Source organism: Carcharodon carcharias, chromosome 4 (genome assembly GCF_017639515.1).
Source record: "Carcharodon carcharias isolate sCarCar2 chromosome 4, sCarCar2.pri, whole genome shotgun sequence".
Classification (NCBI taxonomy): Eukaryota; Metazoa; Chordata; class Chondrichthyes; order Lamniformes; family Lamnidae; genus Carcharodon; species Carcharodon carcharias.
The window spans coordinates 101319617-101342989 of NC_054470.1; positions in this window are offsets into that span (position 1 = coordinate 101319617).

Genomic DNA, 23373 nt, shown 5'->3' on the forward strand with positions numbered 1-23373 from the left:
AGTTCTCACTGGTAGATGGACCCAGAAGGAAAAACCAGTTCAGACCAGCATTCTTATTTCCCAGTTTGTATTGGTTTTTTTTTTACCTCCTGGGGATGGATGGCCATAAGGCCACAGGATCCACTGCTGGATATAAATAGTCTCAGACTGCCTAATTCCACCGCTGTAACATCACCCAGCTCCATCCCTATCTCAGTTCATCAGCTTTGGAAACTCTCATCCATGACTTTATTACCTCCAGATCTGACAATTCCGTGCCCTCCTGGCTTGACACCCCCCTTCCATCCTCCATAAACTCATTAAAAACTCTTGCTGCTCATGGCCTAACCCGTGCCACATCCCATTCACCCATCAATACATTGCTCGCTGATCTACACTACCTCCTGGTCCAACAACACCACCACAATCTAAAATTCTAATCCTTGTTTCAAATACAATACTCCTCCCTATCTCTGTGATCTCCTCCAGCCTGACAACTTTCAGAGATCTCCTGTTCTGGCCTCTTGTACATTTTTAATTTTAATCAGTCTAACATTGACAGCCATGCCTTCAACTGCTTAGGCCCTAGGCACTGGAATTCCCTACCTAAATCTCCCCATCTCTCTACCTCCCTTCCTTCCTCCTAGGTACTCCTTAATACCAACATCTTTGACCAAGGTTTTGATCATCGATCCTGACATCTCCTTTAATCAGTGACTCAATGTCAAATCTTGACTAACCTCTTCTTAGGCAGTCCCTTGGCATCAAAGAAGACTTGCTTCCACACCAGTTCCATGGGTTCTGAGATGCTGATAAGGCCACTGTGCAATCTGCAGACTCTGCCACATGAGAGGCAGGTGGTGTTTGGAGGATTGCGGTAAATGAGTTGTTGGAAGATTTGTGCATTCTCCCTGATGCCTCCTCTTTGCCTTTGCACATTCCCAACAAAGTCTCTTGATGTGTTTGGTGCCTTCCAGAATGAAAATTCACCACTTTGGTTGATCACAAGGCAGTGACTCTCATGAATTGGTGGAGATATTTGACCTCTTCAAGGATACATTGAGGACATCCCTAAAGAGTTTCCCTTGTTCAGCTGGGAGCCTCCTGCCATGACTAAGTCCTGAGTAGAACAGTTGCTTTGGGAGTTCAGACATATGAACAACATGTCCCGTCCAATGGAGTTGTCTTTGAGTGATTAGTGCCTCGATGCTGGGCATGTCAGCTTGGAGATGATGTTGCTGTTGGACCACCCTCCTTGCCACTGGATTTGGAGGATCTTGCAAAGGAAATGATGGTGGTTCTTCTCCAGTACTTTGAGGTGCCTGCTGTAGGCTGTCCAAGTCTCTGAAGCATATAGTACTGCAGAGATCACTGCTGCCTGGTAAACCATGACCTTAATCTTGGGGTTGAGATCCTGGTCCTCAAATATTCTTTTCCTCAGTCGACTAAATAATACTCCTGTAAAGTGCCTCGGGACACTTGGCTATATTAAAGGTGTTAGATATGATGCAAGTTCTTGTTGTTGTTCATTGGGGCAGCCCCTTATTGGAAGAAGTACAGTCAGATCGAGGTGCTGTTACTATTAGGTGCACCACTTTATTCTCATCATCAGGATGAGAAACCAGTTGCCAATCATGGAATTTTTACCTTCATCTTTCATTATATTAATTAGGTGGAAGGAAGTGCCTAAATTGGTTTATATAGCCAGTTGAGCTGAGATGGAATGTGGTCACTTAGACTCACTCACTGAGCATCCCACAGTCTACCTCCTCTTCACTCCTGTTATGTTTGTTGTTTAAATTTGTTTTATTAGAACTCTCATTCTCTCTCTCCCAAATTTCTGCAGGGTACAAAAGCTCTCCAAAATTTCTCAACCAAGGCCAATAACACATCAATTCCACCTAGGTAAAGCCATTTTAAAAGTAAACATTGAATAACACTGGCAGCAGATGGCAAGAAATAACTACCAGCCGAGAGCCTCACACCTTGCTGTCATTCACCAACCTTTGTCTCACTGTTAGCAGATAGTATTACAGGGTGGATTTAGATGAAACAGTTTAATCGGTGTTAAACCTGATGAATGAGAAACGACTTGAGCTCACACCATGGTTCATTCTCTTTAAAATCAGTTATTTAGCAATTTCATAAATGTTCCCCTTGTAGGCACAGAACAGAACACTGCAAGAATGATGTTTGTGTATTGAAATATTTTTCAGCATCTGGGTTCTGCACTTTGTGTACATCAGCTTCTTGAGAAAGAGCATCAGGTGTGGTGTGTATTTATAGTGGGCTCGTGGCAATGCTGGACTCTTAGCATGGCAGCTGTCCGACTGCTCTGCTCCTCTGTAACAGTCAGCCAATCTCATGCAATAAAGTGCTGTTGGCTTATTTATTTGAAAATTGGCACACCTGGAGTAGAGTGCATGATGTGGTGGAAGCATGAAAAATCATGGGTGCACAATCTGGCGTCAACAGCACTTAAAGGGCTGCTGAATGTATTAAATATGTGCTGTACTGAAAGGGAGGAGGGAAGAGTATGATGAGAATTTCTCCCATTCAGTAAGGCTGCTTTGGAGTTTCAGCTCCAGGAGTCAAGAATCACAAGCTACTTGTCACCTGGGGCAGGTCGCTTGTGCAAAAGATGGTGTCCCTTTTCAGAGTTGATGGTTGTATCCAATACAGGACACCCAAGAACAACCAGGCTGGAGGTGGTGAAAGGAATATATGCTATCATATGATTTAGGAGTAGGCACTGACTTGGGAGTAGATGAGGGGGAAAAATTGCTGGTTTGATGAAGATTACCAATGTAAATAGCCTCTTATTTTACTTCATCTTATAACCTTACTGTATAATTCATGTTAACAGGATCTCACTGCAATAGAACAACACAGAGGAAAAATGGCTAACACTAGGAAACTGTCTGTGTACTTTCTAAATAAGCAGATATGTTCATGCTTTTCTAGGGTAGCCTGCAATATGCTATCACAATTGATTAATCTCCTGGACCAAGAAACATGCTGAGCAACAAACAGTTTATTATTCACACCAGATGCCAGCATGCTATACGCACGCACAGTCATGTAAGATTTCATCAGGGCATTTGGTGACACACAACCATCTTTCTAAAATATATCCCTTTTCTCTCCTCACAAAAACACCAGTACCACCAACACTGACCAGCACCAGCACACAGGGACAGGAGTGGAGGTGACGTCTAAGCTGTGACCCTTGACTCCTTATGAAGAGAGGACCCTGGAGTTTCTGGATGTTGAGGCAACAGAGGAGCAAGTAAGGTGGAGGTTGAAGATGTCCTCCAGTTCAGCACTAGTGACTTATTTTATTTATAATATTTTCCATGCTCTCTTTTTCAATCATTAAAATAGAGATGGACAGTGGTTTGCCACTGGATAATACGCAATACGTCGCTATTGTTAGCTTGGGTGGATTTTCATGTGGATTGTACACCAGGTGGGCATTGGGCAGGGCATCTGTGACAATCATTCAGTGGAGCTGGCATATGCCTCATGGAATTTTCATTGCCAGCTCGGACTTGAATTAGGTGACTGAGCTACCAGAACACTAATGTGCTGCCAATAGGCAGCTTGCTAATTAGAAGGGTAAGAAATCTCAACAAGGCAGATGCTCTTTAAAGGTCTGAAGCCACACCTTAAAGGGTAGGCTTTTTTTTTACTACAGGTAGTGGGGGGAGCGGGGTGGTCAAAGACCAGCATGATTATACATCAGCAGGCAAGATGGCTTCTAAAGGAACCAGAGGTTCTCCGATTCAGCAGTGAAGATGCCGATCAAACAAGTGATCAAGATGGACAAGGACCTCTTCCCAGTGGATGGGAAGCAGGTGCCAAATCAAATCCATCAACAGGCATGGAGAGAGGGAGCAAAAGATGTCAAATGCTGGCCTGCCTTGCGATGCTCATAACCCAGGAAATATTTTAAAATTTTAATTACGTCCCCAGCTATATTATAAACATTGGTTTTTTATATCCTGTATTTTTGGAAAATGATATCAAAAATATCAGCTCACATGAGGGAACATGCAAATTCTTTGGAACACCAAAATCAATTCAATAACGCAAAGAAATTTTCTCATCAAGTCTGCACTGGTGCATTTCATTATATTTTTGTTCCTTGGTTCTCTAAAGGATTGTTCCAGTCCCAGGAACTCCCTACAAATATTGAGATGCAATATCAGTGGTTCCATGCCCTAACTTTGGAAAGACAATTTTAGTTACCACAAATCAATAATTACAAAACACACTTTGCAATACTTTAATTAGAATGTAGTAACAAAAATAACATGTTGCAAGTCAACAATAATAAGAAAGACTTGCATTTATATAGCATATTTTGCGATATCCCAAAGTATGTCACAGCTAATGAAATACCTTTGAATTGGAGGAATTATGACAGCCAATTTGCACGCATCAAAATTCCACAAACAGTACATGTGATAATGGCCACATTGAATGATGTTGGTTGAGGGATAAACATTGGCTAGTCCACCAGGGAGAATTAACTCCCCCCTGCTCTTCTTTGAAATGGTGTCAAGGAATCTTTTACAGAAAGTCAGGGCCTCAATTTAATGTCTCATCCAAAAGACATCAACACCAACAGTGCAGCACTCCCTCAATTCTGCACTCTCATGTCAGCCAGAATTTTATGCTGAGTGGGATTCAAACTCAGGCAAGAGTGCTACTAACTGAGCCATAGCTGGCACTGAAATCTAGAATACAGAATTCTTGCGATACTTCTCTTGACGCATGGTACATCTGGCTCCAAATGATCTTAAATCCAGTGACCATTATGGATGGAGTTTTTTTTCTCTGTTTATTTACTCTTTCATAGGATGTGGGCATCGCAGGCAAGGTCAGCTTTTGTTGCCTATCCCTAATTGGCCTTGAATTGAGTGGCTTACTAGGCCATTTTAGAGTGTAGTTAAGAGTCGACCACATTACTGTGGATCTGGTAACACACGTAGGCCAGACCAAGTAAGGATAGCAGATTCCCTTCCCTAAAGGACATCAATGAACCAGGTGGGTTTTTAAAACACTTTATGATAGCTTCCTGCTTAATTTCCAAATTTTAAAAAAATTAATTCAATTTAAATTCTGTCAGCAGCCATGGTGGGATTTGAATGCACACCCCCAGAGCATTAGCTTGGATCTCTAGATTATTAGTTGAGTGACATTATTGCTATGCCACCATGTCCACTAAAAAAAACATTCAGGGCGTATGCATCCAAATTCCTAATGTATACTCCTGGCAACTGAAGCCCTGAGCTCAGAGGGTGAATTGGTATAATTACTCCCATGTGCTACAGAAGCTAAATTTCAAAAACAATAATGTGCTGTTTTACAGTAAATGTTTAAAATCTCAAAGCATTTAATGAAGGGTTAAGGAAAAGGTTGCTAATCTTGTGGAAATAAGTTGCCATGCATTTGGGTCTGTAGTCTGTCCTTCCTCATTACTCAAAAATTCCATGACCTACTGCATTCTGGCACAGAGAATATCTCAGAGCTAGGGAAGGCATGATCATGTTAACTGGACTCCATTTTATTTCTTTTTTCCTTGAAAGTCAGAATTGTCTGAATATATTAGGACAGAAGTAAAATAGCCACAGTCTATTGGTGAAGCCTTTCATCACGACCCTGATGGGGCTAACTGTCATCTTCAATGCATGGGCAGTAATCTAATGCAGCACACCCACTTAGTATGGAACCCATCCATCTTCATCCTATTGAAAGGGTCTACAGAAGGCATGATATCCATTCTGCCCTGATGATGAAGCTGATGATAACCACCACCAGATAGCACCTAAATCATTTATTGCCTTATGTGTAAAGAAGAAGCAATTATTCTTTGCATCATCTTGTCTGAAAATACATTTTACTCCTTCAGTGGTTAATCCAATTAATGGAGATGTTCAACATACTCCCACTCAATGTAACATTGGCTTGGTTTTAGAAGGTTATGAGTTTGAAATAAACCAGGATTTGAATGCAGTTTAAGCTAATGGCACAGCACTAAAGGGGTATGTCAATGTTGGATGTATTGACCTCCATAGCAAACATCAAACTCAGGTTCTGCCGGCTCTGATGAACCTTAAAGCTGTATCCTAAAAAGTGTCAGATTCTTAGGCCAGAAATTTACCTATGTCGGGCGGGCTGAGCGGGAGTGGGCGGGGGTGGGCGTGGAGCCGATTGCTGCCCACGACGGCTGCGCGCCGCCATTTTACATGGGTGGGCCAATTAAGGCCTGCCCAACATGACGCACGTTCGGTAGCGCTCAGCGTTACGTGTGCAGGCGGGGGGAGGAGGGAGAGTAGGGGCCTGTGCTCTTTCACACATACGTATGCTGATGCGTGTGAAAGAGCGCAGAAATCTCCCTGAAGGATGGATCTGCCTCAGGGATATTAAGTACACAATAAAAGTTTTTAAAGAGTAAAGTTAACGATTATTTAGACATGTCCCCTTATGTGACAGTGTCCCGTGAGCTGGGACATGTTTTTATATTCAGGAAAATTTTATCATTTAATTAATAAAAGCTTTGGGAAACCTTATCCTGCTCATGGGTGAGGTTTCCTAAAAATTGCGAAGGCCGCTTGGGCTCTTGGCCCGCAAACAACTTTAATTGGTTTTTTAATGGCCTTAATAGGCCGTTGACAGCTCAGCAGGCGCACAGCCATCTCCAGCGCGCTCCTGAGATGCACGCCTGACATAATCGCACGTCATTTTGCGTGTTGGCATATCGGACCCACCCCGCACGCCGATGGCAATACTCTAGCCTTAGTCTCGTAAGCTGCAAAGAATCTTCGTTGAAGTCTTTGTTGTGAAATGACAAGTTTGATCTGTGGCCAATTTTATGAATGAGGTGCCCACCAGGAACACACATCCCAAAAGCCTACCCTATGTTGTCCTCCTCCAGGTACCATGGACTTCCAAAGGTCCATGATTATAGTTGGCAAAGTACTTCAGTGGTTTGCCATTGCCTACTGCAGTATGGCTGACCAGGAATCTCTCAAATGATTTAGAATCTGATAATCAACCTGTTTTTGACAGTCTTATGAATGCACCTTCCATAACTATCAAGTCTTGAAGTGGGACTTGAACCGAGAGCTTCTGACCTCGAGAAAGGGACACTATAACTGCACCACAAGGCTTGCTACCCTATATTAAATTACAAACTAAATGTAGGTTAGTGTTACTCTTTTGGGATTTTTTTTTCCTTCAAACCTACATAGATTTACCTTGCCTGTGAAAATGTTGGAACGAAAAGAAATCACTACATTTTCCAACAATGTCATTTTATATGGAAGTTGACAAAGAAAAATTAACTTTTAACTGGATAAAAACAAAAAACTGCGGATGCTGGAAATCCAAAACAAAAACAGAATTAGCTGGAAAAACTCAGCAGGTCTGGCAGCATCGGCGGAGAAGAAAAGAGTTGACGTTTCGAGTCCTCATGACCCTTCGACAGAACTAGGTGAATCCCAGGAAGGGGTGAAATATAAGCTGGTTTAAGGTGGTGGGGGGGCGGTTGGGTGGGGGGAGAGAAGTGGAGTGGGGTGGTATGGTTGTAGGCAAAAGCAGTGATAGAAGCAGATCATCAAGAGATGTCACAGACAGCAGAACAAAAGAACACATAGGTGTCGAATTTGGTGATATTATCTGAACGAATGTGCTAATTAAGAATGGATAGTAGGGCACTCAAGGTATAGCTCTAGTGGGGGTGGGGGGAGCATAAAAGATTTAAAAATATTTAAAAATAATGGAAATAAGTGGGAAAAAGAAAAATCTATATGATTTATTGGAAAAAAACAAAAGGAAGGGGGAAGAAACAGAAAGGGGGTGGGGATGGAGGAGGGAGGTCAAGACCTACCTAAAGTTGTTGAATTCAATATTCAGTCCGGAAGGCTGTAAAGTGCCTAGTCGGAAGATGAGGTATTGTTCCTCCAGTTTGCGTTGGGCTTCACTGGAACAATGCAGCAAGCCAAGGACAGACATGTGGGCAAGAGAGCAGGGTGGAGTGTTGAAATGGCAAGCGACAGGGAGGTTTGGGTCATTCTTGCGGACAGACCGCAGGTGTTCTGCAAAGCGGTCGCCCAGTTTACGTTTGGTCTCTCCAATGTAGAGGAGACCACATTGGGAGCAACGAATGCAGTAGACTAAGTTGGGGGAAATGCAAGTGAAACGTTGCTTCACTTGAAAGGAGTGTTTGGGCCCTTGGACGGTGAGGAGAGAGGAAGTGAAGGGGCAGGTGTTACATCTTTTGCGTGGGCATGGGGTGGTGCCATAGGTGGGGGTTGGGGAGTAGGGGGTGATGGAGGAGTGGACCAGGGTGTCCCGGAGGGAATGATCCCTACGGAATGCCGACAGTGGGGGTGAAGGGAAGATGTGTTTGGTAGTGGCATCATGCTGGAGTTGGCGGAAATGGCGGAGGAGATCCTTTGAATGCGTAGGCTGGTGGGGTGATAAGTGAGGACAAGGGGGATCCTATCATGTTTCTGGGAGGGAGGAGAAGGCGTGAGGGCGGATGCGCAGGAGATGGGCCGGACACGGTTGAGGGCACTGTCAACGACCGTGGGTGGAAAACCTCGGTTAAGGAAGAAGGAGGACATGTCAGAGGAATTGATTTTGAAGGTAGCATCATTGGAACAGATGCGACAGAGGTGAAGGAACTGAGAGAATGGGATGGAGTCCTTACAGGAAGCGGGGTGTGAGGAGCTGTAGTCAAGGTAGCTGTGGGAGTCGGTAGGCTTGTAATGGATATTGGTGGACAGTCTATCACCAGAGATCGAGACAGCGAGGTCAAGGAAGGGAAGGGAAGTGTCAGAGATGGACCACGTGAAAATGATGGAGGGTTGGAGATTGGAAGCAAGATTAATAAATTTTTCCAAGTCCCGACGAGAGCACGAAGCAGCACCGAAGTAATCATCGATGTACCAGAGAAAGAGTTGTGGAAGGGGGCCGGAGTAGGACTGGAACAAGGAATGTTCCACATACCCCATAAAGAGACAGGCATAGCTGGGGCCCATGCGGGTACCCATAGCCACACCTTTTATTTGGAGGTAGTGAGAGGAGTTGAAGGAGAAATTGTTCAGTGTGAGAACAAGTTCAGCCAGACAGAGGAGAGTAGTGGTGGATGGGGATTGTTCGGGTCTCTGTTTGAGGAAGAAGCTAAGGGCCCTCAGACCATCCTGGTGGTGGATGGAGGTGTAGAGGGATTGGACGTCCATGGTGAAGAGGAAGCGGTTGGGGCCAGGGAATTGGAAATTGTTGATGTGATGTAAGGTGTCAGACGAATCACGTATGTAGGTGGGAAGAGACTGCACAAGGGGAGAGAGAAGGGAGTCAAGATAATGAGAGATGAGTTCTGTGGGGCAGGAGCAAGCTGACACAATCAGTCTACCGGGACAGTTCTGTTTGTGGATTTTGGGTAGAAGGTAGAAGCGGGCCATCCAAGGTTGGGCGACTATCAGGTTGGAAGCTGTGGGAGGAAGATCCCCAGAGGAGATGAGGTCAGTGACAGTCCTGGAAACAATGGCTTGATGTTCAGTGGTGGGGTCATGGTCCAGGGAGAGGTAGGAGGAAGTGTCTGTGAGTTGACGCTCAGCCTCCGCGAGGTAGAGGTCAGTGCGCCAGACAACAACAGCACCACCCTTGTCAGCGGGTTTGATGACGATGTCATGGTTGGGCCTGAGAGAATGGAATGCAGTAAGTTCAGCGAGAGAGAGATTAGAATGGGTGAGAGGAGCAGAGAAATTGAGACGACTAATGTCGCGCCGACAGTTCTCAATGAAAAGATCAAGAGAAGGTAAGAATCTAGAGGGAGGGGTCCAGCTGGAGAGAGAATATTGGAGGTGGGTTTTAACTGGATCCTGTCAGCCTTCAAATTTTCCTGGAAGACTTGGGAAATCAGAGCTGGTAAATGGCTATACTTTGGATCAAGAAAAAGTTTCTCCCTTATGTCGCATTACTTGATTCCCCTGTTGGGCGAGGATGTATGCTGCACTCTCATAGAAACCACAAATGTAGCACATCCCAATAATGGAAGAGTATATTATCCAGAACATAAATCTTGAAATAGATTTTCATTTTACAGAAGGAATTAAGAATCAAAGAAAGATATTTTGTGTTGTTTTCAAAACTTCAATCATTAGCCAAAGGATATGAGGGCATTTTCTCATTTACAATTGAAGAACATAGATCGACATTCATCTCCATACTCTGCTGGGTTTCCACTTCCAAATTGATCAGCTTGTCAACACCAGTAACAAAATCCATCCATCTTCAGATCAAAGTATTGGCCCAGTTGCAAATTAATTGTTAACTAATTTAAATAATCAGAGGTTCAGGGCAGGACTTCACATGAGTCTCTTTACTACTCATTCTCATGATGTTGGCATCTTTGGCAAAATTGGCATTCATTATCCATCACATGTTACCATTGGGAAGATGGTGCTGGTGGGCCACCTTCTTAAATTGTTCCAGTCTGTGTGGTGAAGGTGCTCCCACACTAATGCTGTTAGGCAGGAAGTTCCAGATTGAAGGAATGATGATATATGTCCAAGTCAAGATGGCGTGTGAATTGGAGGTGATGGTGTTCCAATGTACCTGCTGCCCTCGCCCTCCCAGAGGTAGAAGTTGTGGGTTTGGGAGGTGTTGCCAAAGGTGCCTTGGCAACTTTCTGCATTGCATCCAGTGCAAACTGCAGCCACTATTAGAGGCGGGTGTGTTGTGGGTGCTTAGATTAGTACCTGGAGGGAAGGGTGGATGGGGTAGAAGCCGGATGCTGTGGTAAGCATGTGTGCATTGGTGACCAGAGAATGATTGGAAGAGAGGCAGAAACCTGACGTGGCAGCAGAACGTAGCACCAGCTGCTGCTTTCAGGCACGATGGCAATGGAATGGCGATGGGAACAGGCAACCTGGACAAAGACAGAATTAAGCAGTAATTTGAAGGAACTGGACCTACATATCCACCTAAGAGAAGGGTGGAGCCTTGTTTTAAGTCAGAGGTTAGAGATATGCCAATATGTACCATGCAGTTGTAGCACTGGGTGCCACCTTTTTGAACCGCAAGCCTCCATTGCAAGAAGATGGTAACACCTCACCAAAGCAGCAAGCTCCCAGCTGCTCCTGATCACTTCATGTAGTCTAAATATATGTGTGAGTGGTATGCTTTCATTCAACACCCTCACTGTGTATTAGAACAAAGAGAAAAATGAGATTTGACACTGGAGAGTGGAGACTCCACAGAAGTCAGCCCCCAGTTCCAAACCTGTGGACTCAGATTTTGTGGAGCTAGCTCTATAGGTAAAGCTTACTTGGAGGCAATGAGAAGCACCTCAGTGACTTGAGACAGATGTTTGTCTTCATGGCTATGTCCAGTGCCATCTTCTGTGGCAATTCAACACAATGTATCACAATACGTGCAGGCATCACAAACATCTGGACTCATCTGTTCTGACAGACAGGCCTCCATGTACAGATGTTTTAACCACTGGGCTTTAAACTTTGGGAATGGCAAGAATGATGGAAAGTGACTTCTCAGAGCTTCAGTGTGATGACTGTCAAATAGTACAGCATCTAACTTAATATCAGTAGTTTTGGCTTTCGAGCTGATTATTGGACATTCAGAACCAGGACCCAGTCCAATTGTCATGCCTAGAATTAATCTTTGTGATTTTGTCCTCTCTCTTGATGACAACTCATGTGACCTTTCCAAACAGTCCCCTTAGCTACTTGATGATGTTGATGTCAGTGGGCACAACCAGCATCTGAACTAGTGACATATCCTGCCAGGAGGTCATCCCAGAACTCAGAGCTCAAAGACATGGTCCCAAGAAGCGCTTGATGGGGCAGAACACCCAAGCACACTGACATTCCTGGTCCTGAGATGGCATCTAATCGTAACACCTGCATAGGTTTAAGAACAGCAAAGAGGCATAAGTTAAATGGAAGACTAGGCATTCATTTCCTGAAGCTTACAAGAATAAGAGGGGTTCTAATTGAAGCATTTCAAATTATTAAGGGGCTTGACAGGATAGATGCTGAGAAAATATTTCCCCTGGCTGGGGATACTTAAAACACAGGGTCACAGCCTCAGAATAAGGGGCTGGTTAACTAGGACTGAAATGAGGAGAAACTCAAATGGTTGTAAATCTTTGGAATTCTCTACCTCAAAAAGCTGTGGATCTTCAGTTGTGGAATATATTCAAGACAGAGTTTGATTGGTTTTTGGGCATTAAGGGAATTAAGGGATATGGGGATAGTGTGGGAAGGAGGAGTTGAGATAGAAGATCAGGCATGATTGTATTGAATGGTGGAGCATGCTCGAAGTGCTAAATAACTCAGCTCCTATTTCTTATGTTATTATTTTCTCCTGTGCCTGCTCCCTCCCTTCTACAAGAACATACATAGGAATGTCCACAGTGAAGACCATGGAAGAGGCTCCATGATGAAAGAATGGGAAGCAAATGATTCCACTGCCTCTAATTGCTGAAAGGCAGCCTGTAGAATCCTTCTTTATGTGTACTAGGTCTTTCTATTTGCTTCGATCAAAGCTGATGCTTCAATGTTAGCAATCATTCAACTGTTTCCTGGTTTGGCAAGTTATACAAGTAACTTACCTTGCTTTTCTGAAAACCTAATTTAAGCCAGGTGCAATATTTCTGTAAGTGATGGAATTTGGGCCTCAGTACCCTGATGCGTTTATGTGTCACCTAGAACCAGAGCATCCTCTTCCCATGACCAATTCTGGTGGAATTTGGGATGTATTTATGAAGCATATAACTGGCATACAAAAGCAAAATACTGCAATCGCTTGAAGTCTGAATTAAACTCAGAACACGGTGGGAATACTTAGCAAGTCAGGCAGCACTTGTGGAGAGAGAAACAGAGTTAACATTTAAGTCGGTTTTTCTCTCCATAGATGCTACCTGAACCAACAAAGATTTCCAGGGTTTTCAGTTTTTATTATAATTTTGATATATCTGACTATATATGATATATCCTAAATTCCAATTCCTTCAGTGGATCATGGCTTCATTTTTGCATCTAGAAAAGTCCCTGTTTTTTGGACCATATTGTTCATCAAACCATTGAAGACAAATCTGCCTAAGCCAACTGAGATCACTGTCCTTAAACTAGACTTAAACTAGAAAATAAAATTTATATGTGTGTAAACACGCCATTTGCCTCCTCCATAAGCCAGCATAGAAAATAATCACACACAAGCTCACTAGTCCTGGCACAGCTACCTCATTCTGGGAAAAGAGTGTTATGTTGGTCACTACGTAAGCCATATTAGTTTGTCTGAAAATGATACTTGCTAGCTTTCATTTAATTCGAGTAATCGATATTTAAACCATTGGTTTATTGAATTACACATGTGTTGGAAAGTGATATTATGCTTGTTTGATTACTATTATAGATTTTTTTAGAGTGAGGGTTTAATATGTCTCATGTCAATTTAGTATGGTGAGAATTTTGAGGTTATATTGAATTTTTGATAATATGGCTTCTTTGAATAATAATTGTAAGATTTAGTGGTGTCAACATTTATTAATTTACTTTTTAAGTAGTGATCCTTGTCTGGCCTGTAAGTAAATATGTAATTGGCAGATATAAAATAATTTCTTAATTATGGAATTAATAGATATGTACATCTATTAATGTATAAATGTGGCCATGGTCTTTTAGCCCTAGGTCCCGCTAATTATTGTAATGAAAACAGAAAATACTGGAAAATCTCAGCAGGTCTGGCAGCATCTGTGGAGAGAGAAATAGAGTTAATGATTCAAGTCCAATATGACTCTTCTTCAGAACTCTAATTATTTATTTTATTGAATTTTGATTCAGGAATCAGTTCTGGAGGTTGCAGAAGAATATGATTGCTTGATCAGTTGGCAGAGTTTTGTACTAATATTGGATATTATTTGATCAAGATGACCTTATATCCTCCCAATCTTGTTGTAACTAACGTAATTTTTCACTATCGTTTAACTTAAGACCACAGTCATTGTCGGGATGAATTAACTTTCTGGTCTCTCAGTTGAATTCTGTATCAAGTAGCTGGCTGATATTTCCTGTATTCAGAATCTCAATTATCTATCTGCACCAATGTACTGCCCATCATAGAGAATGGCAGCATCCCCCCTTGTCCAACAGAGGAATCAGATAATAGTGTAAAAGAGAAACCTTTTCTTGATTTAAAGTACAGCCATTTCAATGAACAAGCAATATTTTACCAGCACTTATCTTTGTTCCTCCCTTCCACCACCCCTCCCCCCATGTGCAGGAATCAAATGATTTTTAATTAATTTTTATGCTACTATCAGTTTTGGATCCGATTTTTCTGTTGTCCACACTTGAGGATGATTTGATTGAAGATTTGTGGATACTAAGGGGAAGACTACGGGGAAGAGGTATGGTAGATAGAGACAAACTATTTCTGCTAGTTTGGGAATCTAGTGCTAGGGACATAGCCTGAGAATTCAAGCCAGACCTTTCAAGAGTGAAGTTAGGAAAAGGCTTGGAACTCTTTTCCGCAAATGGCAGTTGATGCCAAGTCATTTGTTAATTTAAATCTGAGACTTTTAGATTCCTGTTAGCCAAAGGTGTTACAGGAGCTGGGTGTATAGAGTTAGGCTACAGGTCAACCATGACCTCATTGAATGCTGGAACAGGCTTGAGAGGCAAAATGGCCTCCTCCTGTTCCTAAGTGCTCTTCAAAATGTGTTGTTCTTCAAAAGAAAAACAATGAAAGAACTTCCATTCATAGACTGCCTTTCACAACCGAGAGCATCTGAAAAATCCATATTGCCTGAGAACCTACCCTAGGCCCTCCCTTAATGAATAAATTCTGCACCACTGGAGCCCACCTTCTCCTTTCAACATGTTTAATTCCCCAGTATTCTTTAGTGTTATAGGTGGCCGTGTAAGACATAGTACCTGGTCACTCTGGTTCCCCTGTGCTTTACCCTGGAGTTGTGCATTATTGATAGACCTGACTGTTTAAATGCTTTGTTGGCTGTACATTGCATTAGTCTCAGGTAAACAGTCCATCTGGATGGTTGACGAAACAGCAAACACTCTGTAATTTCTGTTTGTACATGCCCTGCATTATTCGATTGGGTGCAGATTGACTAAATCCTTCTATTCTTGATACTTTGCGTAAAGTCAATTTCAGACTGCAATATTGACGTGTGCTTTGTGAAATTCCTTTATGGATGCTTAAGATTTTAAGCTGAATTAATTTTCGTTTGGAATCATCCATGCTTTTATAATTCCTTTGTTCAGCTAATTGGTTAACTAAGAATGCTCAATTTTTAATAATGTATTTTTTTAAGGTGGCTGATAATATCTTAAATGTGATAATTAGTCAATTTAAAAACCTCCATTTTCCTCATACATCTGTATGATACCATCAACCTTGTTTTTGCGATATCCATTTGAGACTTGAACAATTTCTTTTCAAATGATTCACATTTGAGTTCCCGAAATTGCCAGGGAATGTTCAGTGACCTGGAGCTAATTGAAGAATTTAACCTTCTGCATAAGTGTTTTGGCTAGCAAGATGTTTGCACTGTATAAAAATACTATTAACACAATAATAAATCATTTACAAGCTTTTTGTACATGAATACATTCTTATGGAAGCCATCCACTTCAGAGTATTGTGCCAAAGGTTTTGGGGTTTGTTTTCAGGCTGAACACCAGTTTCACCCACCCGGTCTGTGTTAGCCTCAAAAAAAGTAAAGATACCTATCACAGACTCAAGACATTTCAAAGTATTCTGCAGTCAATTTAGTACTGACCACTGTTGTAATATACTGAGTCTGAATGGCCAACTTGTGCACACCAAGCTCCCACAAACAACAGTGCAATAATAAAAACAGAATTACCTGGAAAAACTCAGCATGTCTGGCAGCATCGGCGGAGAAGAAAAGAGTTGACGTTTCGAGTCCTCATGACCCTTCAACAGAACTGAGTAATATTAGGAGAGGGGTGAAATATAAGATGGTTTAAGGTGGGGGTGGGGGGAGAGAAATGGGGGGGGGGTGTGGTTGTAGGGACAAGCAAGCAGTGATAGAAGCAGATAATCCAAAGATGTCACAGACAAAAGAACAAAGAGGTGTTGAAGGTGATGATATTATCTAAACAAATGTGCTAATTAAGAATGGATGGCAGGACACTCAAGCTACAACTCTAGTGGGGGTGGGGTGGAAAGACTAACAGGGCATAAAAGGTATAGATTTAAAAATAATGGAAATAGGTGGGAAAAGAAAAATCTATATAAATTATTAGAAAAAAACAAAAGGAAGGGGGGAAGAAATGGAAAGGGGATGGGGATGGAGGAGGGAGTTCAAGATCTAAAGTTGTTGAATTCAATATTCAGTCCAGAAGGCTGTAAAGTGCCTAGTCGGAAGATGAGGTGTTGTTCCTCCAGTTTGCGTTGGGCTTCACTGGAACAATGCAGCAAGCCAAGGACAGACATGTGGGCAAGAGAGCAGTGTTAAAATGGCAAGCGACAGGGAGGTTTGGGTCTTTCTTGCAGATAGACCGCAGGTGTTCTGCAAAGCAGTCGCCCAGTTTACGTTTGGTCTCTCCAATGTAGAGGAGACCGCATTGGGAGCAACGAATGCAGTAGACTAAGTTAGGGGAAATGCAAGTGAAATGCTGCTTCACTTGAAAGGAGTGTTTGGGCCCTTGGACGGTGAGGAGAGAGGAAATGAAGGGGCAGGTATTGCATCTTTTGCGTGGGCATGGCGAGGTGCCATAGGTGGGGGTTGAGGAGTAGTGGGTGATGGAAGAGTGGACCAGGGTGTCCCGGAGGGATTGATCTCTATGGAATGAGACTGGGGGGGGATGCAGAGAAGATGTGTTTGGTGGAGGCATCATGCTGGAGTTGGCGGAAATGGTAGAGGAACTCTACTCCTCAACCCCCACCTATGGCACCTCCCCATGCCCACGCAAAAGATGCAATACCTGCCCCTTCATTTCCTCTCTCGTCACCGTCCAAAGGCCCAAACACACCTTTCAAGTGAAGCAACATTTCACTTGCATTTCTCCTAACTTAGTCTACTGCATTCGTTGCTCCCAATGCGGTCTCCTCTATATTGGAGAGACCAAACGTAAACTGGGCAACTGCTTTGCAGAACACCTGCAGTCTGTCCGCAAGAAAGACCCAAACCTCCCTGTCGCTTGCCATTTTAACACTCCACCCTGCTCTCTTACCCACATGTCTGTCCTTGGCTTGCTGCATTGTTCCAGTGAAGCCCAACGCAAACTGGAGGAACAGCACCTCATCTTCCGACTAGGCACTTTACAACCTTCCAGATTGAATATTGAATTCAACAACTTTAGATCTTGACCTCCCTCCTCCATCCCCATCCCCTTTCCGTTTCTTCCCCCCTTCCTTTTGTTTTTTCCAATAATTTACATAGATTTTTCGTTTCCCACCTATTTCCATTATTTTTAAATCTATACCTTTTATACCCTGTTAGTCTTTCCACCTCACCCCCACTAGAGCTGTACCTTGAGTGTCCTGCCATCCATTCTTAATTAGCACATTCGTTTAGTTAATATCACCACCTTCAACACCTCTTTGTTCTTTTGTCTGTGACATCTTTTGATTATCTGCTCCTATCACTGCTTGCTTGACCCTACAACCACACCCCCCCACCACCTTAATCCAGCTTATATTTCACCCCTCTCCTAATATTACTCAGTTGTGTTGAAGGGTCATGAGGACTTGAAACATCAACTCTTTTCATCTCCACCGATGCTGCCAGACCTGCTGAGATTTTCCAGGTAATTCTGTTTTTGTTCTGGATTTCCAGCATCCGCAGTTTTTTTGTTTTTATAACAATGCAATAATGTTCAGATAATCTGTTGTTCAGTAATGTCAGCTGAGTGAATGCTAATTCCTCTGCTCCTCTTTGAAATATCTTTTATATTCATTTGAAAGAGAAGGTATAACCTCAGTTTAACATCTCATCTGAAAGACTGAGGAGGAAAGATTGAAAAAAGTCTTGAAAATGAACATGGAGTGATCATGATACGTGATTCACCCAGGCCTGCTCATTGCAATGCAGGCAGCACAGAAACTTTGTGCTCCTCTTGAATGGGAGGTGCATTTTCTCCTGAGCAGGTGGTGGAATTAATTTCCAAGGTGTCTTGGAGCTGGAAAAGGCACAAGGATGGCACCTTGGAGCAGTTTCCAAGATTTTCCAATGCAGCGCTGGAGGCCTTGGTGCAGGAGGTGGGCAGGAGGAGGGAGGTCTTCCATTCACAGAGGGTCAGGAGGACATTCAGACAAACTCTGAGAAGGCAAAGGGAACAGATAGCAATGCAGGTCAATGCAAACAATGTAGCCCTTCGGACCTGGATGTAGTGTAAAATGTTCAATGACTTCACATGAGTAGTCAAGGTTAGTGAATGCATTTTTAACTGCCCAATTCCACCAGCTACATCACTAGCCTCATGCATGCTTCAAGGCAACACATCTGTATCATTCAGCTCCCATCAGTTATATCTCATATCTTATAATCATGTAGATAAAAGCAAAAAACTGCAGATGCTGGAAATCCAAAACAAAAACGAAAATAAAAATACCTGGTAAAACTCAGCAGGTCTGACAGCATCTATGGAGAGGAATAGACTTAACATTTTGAGTCGGTATGATTCTTCAACAGAACTTCTGTTGAAGAGTCATACGGACTCGAAACGTTAACTGTGTTCCTCTCCACAGATGCTGTCAGACCTGCTGAGTTTTTCCAGGTATTTTTATTTTTGTTTTTGTCTCATAATATGTCTTTGCTTCACCCCCAACACTTAGCACTGCTGCAGGCTCATACTCACATCTCACAGCCTGCATACATTGACAGATATTCAATGATGCCAACCACATCACCCAACCGCATTGCACCACGTTCATGCTTCCACCTCTTTTGCAGGACAAGGTGATACACAATCAGAGGCAACTTCATGGTGGGGAACAGGCATGGTTTCATGTCCTAACCTCCATGGAGGAGACAGTGATTCTCATCAGTGGAGTAGCTGTCACTGAGGCTGTGGCCAGTGCCAGGACAGAAACCATTGAAGATGGCCATTTCCTCCTACCTACAGGTCTATTGCATTCGCTGCTCCCAATTCTCCTCTACATTGGGGAGACTAAACACAGATTGGGTGGCCATATTGCAGAACATCTTTGCTCAGTCCGCAAGCATGACCCAGACCTTCCTGTCACTTGCCATTTCAACACACCACCCTGCTCATATGTCCACATGTCCATCCTTGGCCTGCAGCAATGTTACAGTGAAACTCAATGCAAACTGGAGGAACAGCATCTCATCTTCTGATTAGGCACTTTACAGCCTTCCGGACTTAACATTGAATTCAACACCTTCAGACCATGAACTCTCTCCTCCCCTTTGTCCCCCTTTTTAATCCAATGTTTATTTATTTATTAACTTTTATTTTATTATTTTATTCATTTGTTCATTTTTTAAATCCATTTCCACCGTAAACCTGCCTTCCCACCACCCCACCACAGGACTATCTGTCACTTGTTTTTATGTTTTGCTTTCACGAGTGCTGACCCTTGTTTTACTATCAACACCTTAGCTATAACACCTGCTTTCTTATCTTTATGCCACTATCAGCACTTTCTTTACTCGTTACCTCTACCATTCACACTCCCTTTGTCTTGTGTCCATTGCATCTTTTTCAATCTCTCCTTAGCTGTCACCTATCCCTGATCTTCTAACTCATTCCCCCTGCTCCTCTCCCTCTTAGACAGTACAAAATCCATCATATTTCTTCTCTTTGGCCCTAAGGAAGCGTCATACGGACTTGAGGCGTTAGCTCTGTTTCTCTCTCCACAGATGCTGCCATGTCTGCTGAGATTTTCCAGCATTTTATGTTTTTATTCCTCATGCCTACTTCTCCCTCTCACACCCTGCTTCTGCTTTATCCCAAAATCTTTTCTCATTCCCAACCTGCAGATGGTCTAAGCATGCACCACTGGCTTTCCTCCCTTCCTCTCACTGCAACCCATCCCTTGTGACTTTCTTCGTTCAGATACCCAAGAACTGCCACCTGGCAAGGAGCGCCAACATGTAAGAGAAACAAGAGACTGATGATGATGAAGCTCTGTCTCTCGACCTCACAACCACCAATTCAGATAGTGGCATTGTGCACCAGGGTAGCATAGAGAAGGGATCTGCATGGTTTGAGATACTGAGCATGAGTGGCCTTCAGCCAGGGCAGGGGAAAGGATTGTGCAGGCACCAGCTGCCCAGAGGGTGAGGTCACACACGGGTTCTGCTGCAAAGGACTCAGGTAAGAAATTTGATTGGACAATGTACAGAAAAAGGCTGATGGATGTGCATAATGAAACAAGTCGATGTTGATAGCTTACTTTTTTATTATAGCTTCCTTACCACCATACATCCATCAGTGTATGAGAAGTGAAACTGAGGAATCACCTGTCTCTCAGGTAGTCAGAAAAAACCCTATAGTCAGAAATAAACCAGTTTGAAGAAGAGCAGGGGAGCATCTGGTGTCCTGGCCAAAAGTTATCCCTCAACCAATATCACTAGAAACAGGTAATCTGGTCATTATCACATTGCTATTTGTAGGAGCTACCTGTGTGCAAATTGGCTGCTGCATTCATACATTAGAAAGGTGACTACACTTTAAAAGTACTTCAATGGCTGTAAAGTGCTTTGAAAGGTCTGAAAGTCATGAAAGGTGCTATATTAATGGAAGGCTTTAGTATTACTAGAAAGTGTTAAAAAATGTTTTGGATTAATTGATGTACGTTTTTAAATTTAAATAATAGGGCATCGCTATGATATGTTGAACAAAAGGTTTTACCTTTAGTTGTAATCTATCATTTCTCTTTTAAAATGTAAGTTGACTATTTGTGATTTGCTCAGCATTTCTGCTATTTTAAAAATCTTAACATTTGGTGTTTTTTTCTCTTTTTATTTTGTTGTTTGGTAGCTCAACTCACATCACTACCCTGCTGAGACAGTAATAATTAATTTATTCTGTTCCTGTTAGTGATAATTCCACACTGGGGATCAAGGCAATTAACTGCCGGAAGTCAAAAGCTGAATTAAGGTTAATTAAGAAATAGTGAGGAAGAGAGTTGTAGATTGCAGGAAGATACCAATGGATTGGTCAGGTGGACAGACAAGTGGTAAATGGAATTCAATAAATGGAAGGCAACAAAGGTCAATTTGCCTCTACCCTGTGTTTTTGATTGAAATACAGTTCAATAAATTACTGAGCTTTCCCCTGCTACTGGGTTGTGAATGTTCAAAGCTTCAACATTTCTTAAAGTGACATCTAGCTTATAAAAGTTTATACTTAACCCAAGGCATGACATTTTGAACAGCACTGAAAAGTATATTATGACATGTCTTCTAATACACACATATGAAATAGGAACAGAAGTAGGCCATTCGGCCCCTTGAACCTGCGCCACCATTCAATAAGATCATGGCTGATCTGCTTGAGTTTTGAGTTCTACATCCCCGTCTACCCCGGTAACCTTTGATTCCCTTGCTTAACAAGAATCTATCTAGAGGCAGGATCCATCTACCTCTGCCTTAAAAATATTCCGTGTCCCCGCTTCCACTGAATTCGGAGGCAGAGAGCAGAATTTTGCCCTCGCTGAGCGGGCAGTGGCAGTCGGGAAGCCGACCGCCGCCCGTGATCGGGGCCAGACCATGATTTCACTCTGGGGAGCCAATTAAGGCCCGCCCAGTGAGAAATGTGCGTGGCAGCACTGCCTATGTGTGGTGGGGGGGAGGAGGGCGAGAGCGCAAGTTCGTGCATGTGTGAGGGTGCACGCTGGAAAAGCCCCCTGAGGCACAGGGCTGCCTCAGGGAGATAAAGAGTTTTGAACATTAAAAATAAAGATTTGTAAATGCTGTGCCTACATACTAACATTAAAGCAAAATGCTGCGGATGCTGGAAATCTGAAATACAAACTGAAAAGGCTGGAAAAAAGTCAGCAGGTCTAGCAGCATCTTTGGAGAGAGAAACAGAGTTAATGTTTCAAGTCCGTATGACCCTTCTTCAGAGTAGGGGCATACGCACTCAAAAGGTTAACTCTGTTTTTATCTCCACAGATGCTGCTAGGCCTGCTGACTTTTTCCAGCAGTTCCTGTTTTTGTTGCATCCAATCTTCTATCCAAGTTACTATGTTACTCCTTACGCTGTGAGATTTTGTTTTCCACAATAAGCTTTGATGTGGCACCTCATCAAATGCCTTCTGGAATTCCAAGTACAGTGTCTACAGGCTCCCCTTTAAAAACAGCGCATGTCACTCTTTCAAAGAAGTCTAATAAATTGGTCAAACATGATTTCCCTTTCACAAAATCATATTCTTCCCTATTGCCTTGTGATTTTCTAAGTGCCCAGCTATAAACTCTTTAAAGATCGACTAGAACACCTTCCACATCACAGACGTCAAGCCAACTGGCCTATAGTTTCCTGTTTTCTGCCGCCCTCCCTTCTTGAATAGAGGGGTTATATTTGCACCTTTCCAGTGTGATAGAGCCTTCCCAGAATCTAGGGAACTTTAGAAAATTTTCACCAGCACATCGACTACCTCATTAGCCTCCCTTTTATGACCCTGGGCCCAAGACTTGTCAGCCCACAGCTCCAACAATTTGCTCAGTGCCGCTTCCCTAGTGATTGTAATTTCATCAAGTTCCTCTCTCCCCTCTACCTCCTGATTTACAGCTATTACTGGAATATTTTTAATATCCTCTATAGTGAAGATAGAAGCAAAATATATGCCGTTTCCTTATTATCTACTATTAACTCCCCATTGTCACTCTCTCAAGGACCAACACTCACGTTGCCTAATCTTTTCCTGTTCAAATGCCTATAGAAACTCCTGCCATCTGTTTTATATTCTAGCTTGCTCTCATACTGTAATTTTTTTCTCCTAAATAACCTTTTAATCATTCTCTGCTATTCTTTATATTCTGACTGATCATCTGCCCTGCCAATCATCTTCGTGCAGTTTTATGCTTTTTCCTTCAGTTTTGATGCTTTCCCTAACTACTTCAGTTAACCACAAATGGTGGGTCCTCCCTTTAAAATTTGTCTTTATAATTGGAATATACTTGTTCTGACTATTCTGAAAAATCCCCTTAAATGTCTGCCACTGCTTCTCTATTGATCTATCCCCTAGCCAAGTATCACAGTTCACCAGCTAGCTCAGCTTTCATGCCCACATAGTTGCCCTTATTTAAGTTTAAAATACAAATCTTAGACCTACTCTTCTCCCTTTCAAACTGGATGTAAAATTCTACAGTGAAATTTGCATTTTCAATTTTTTGTTGAT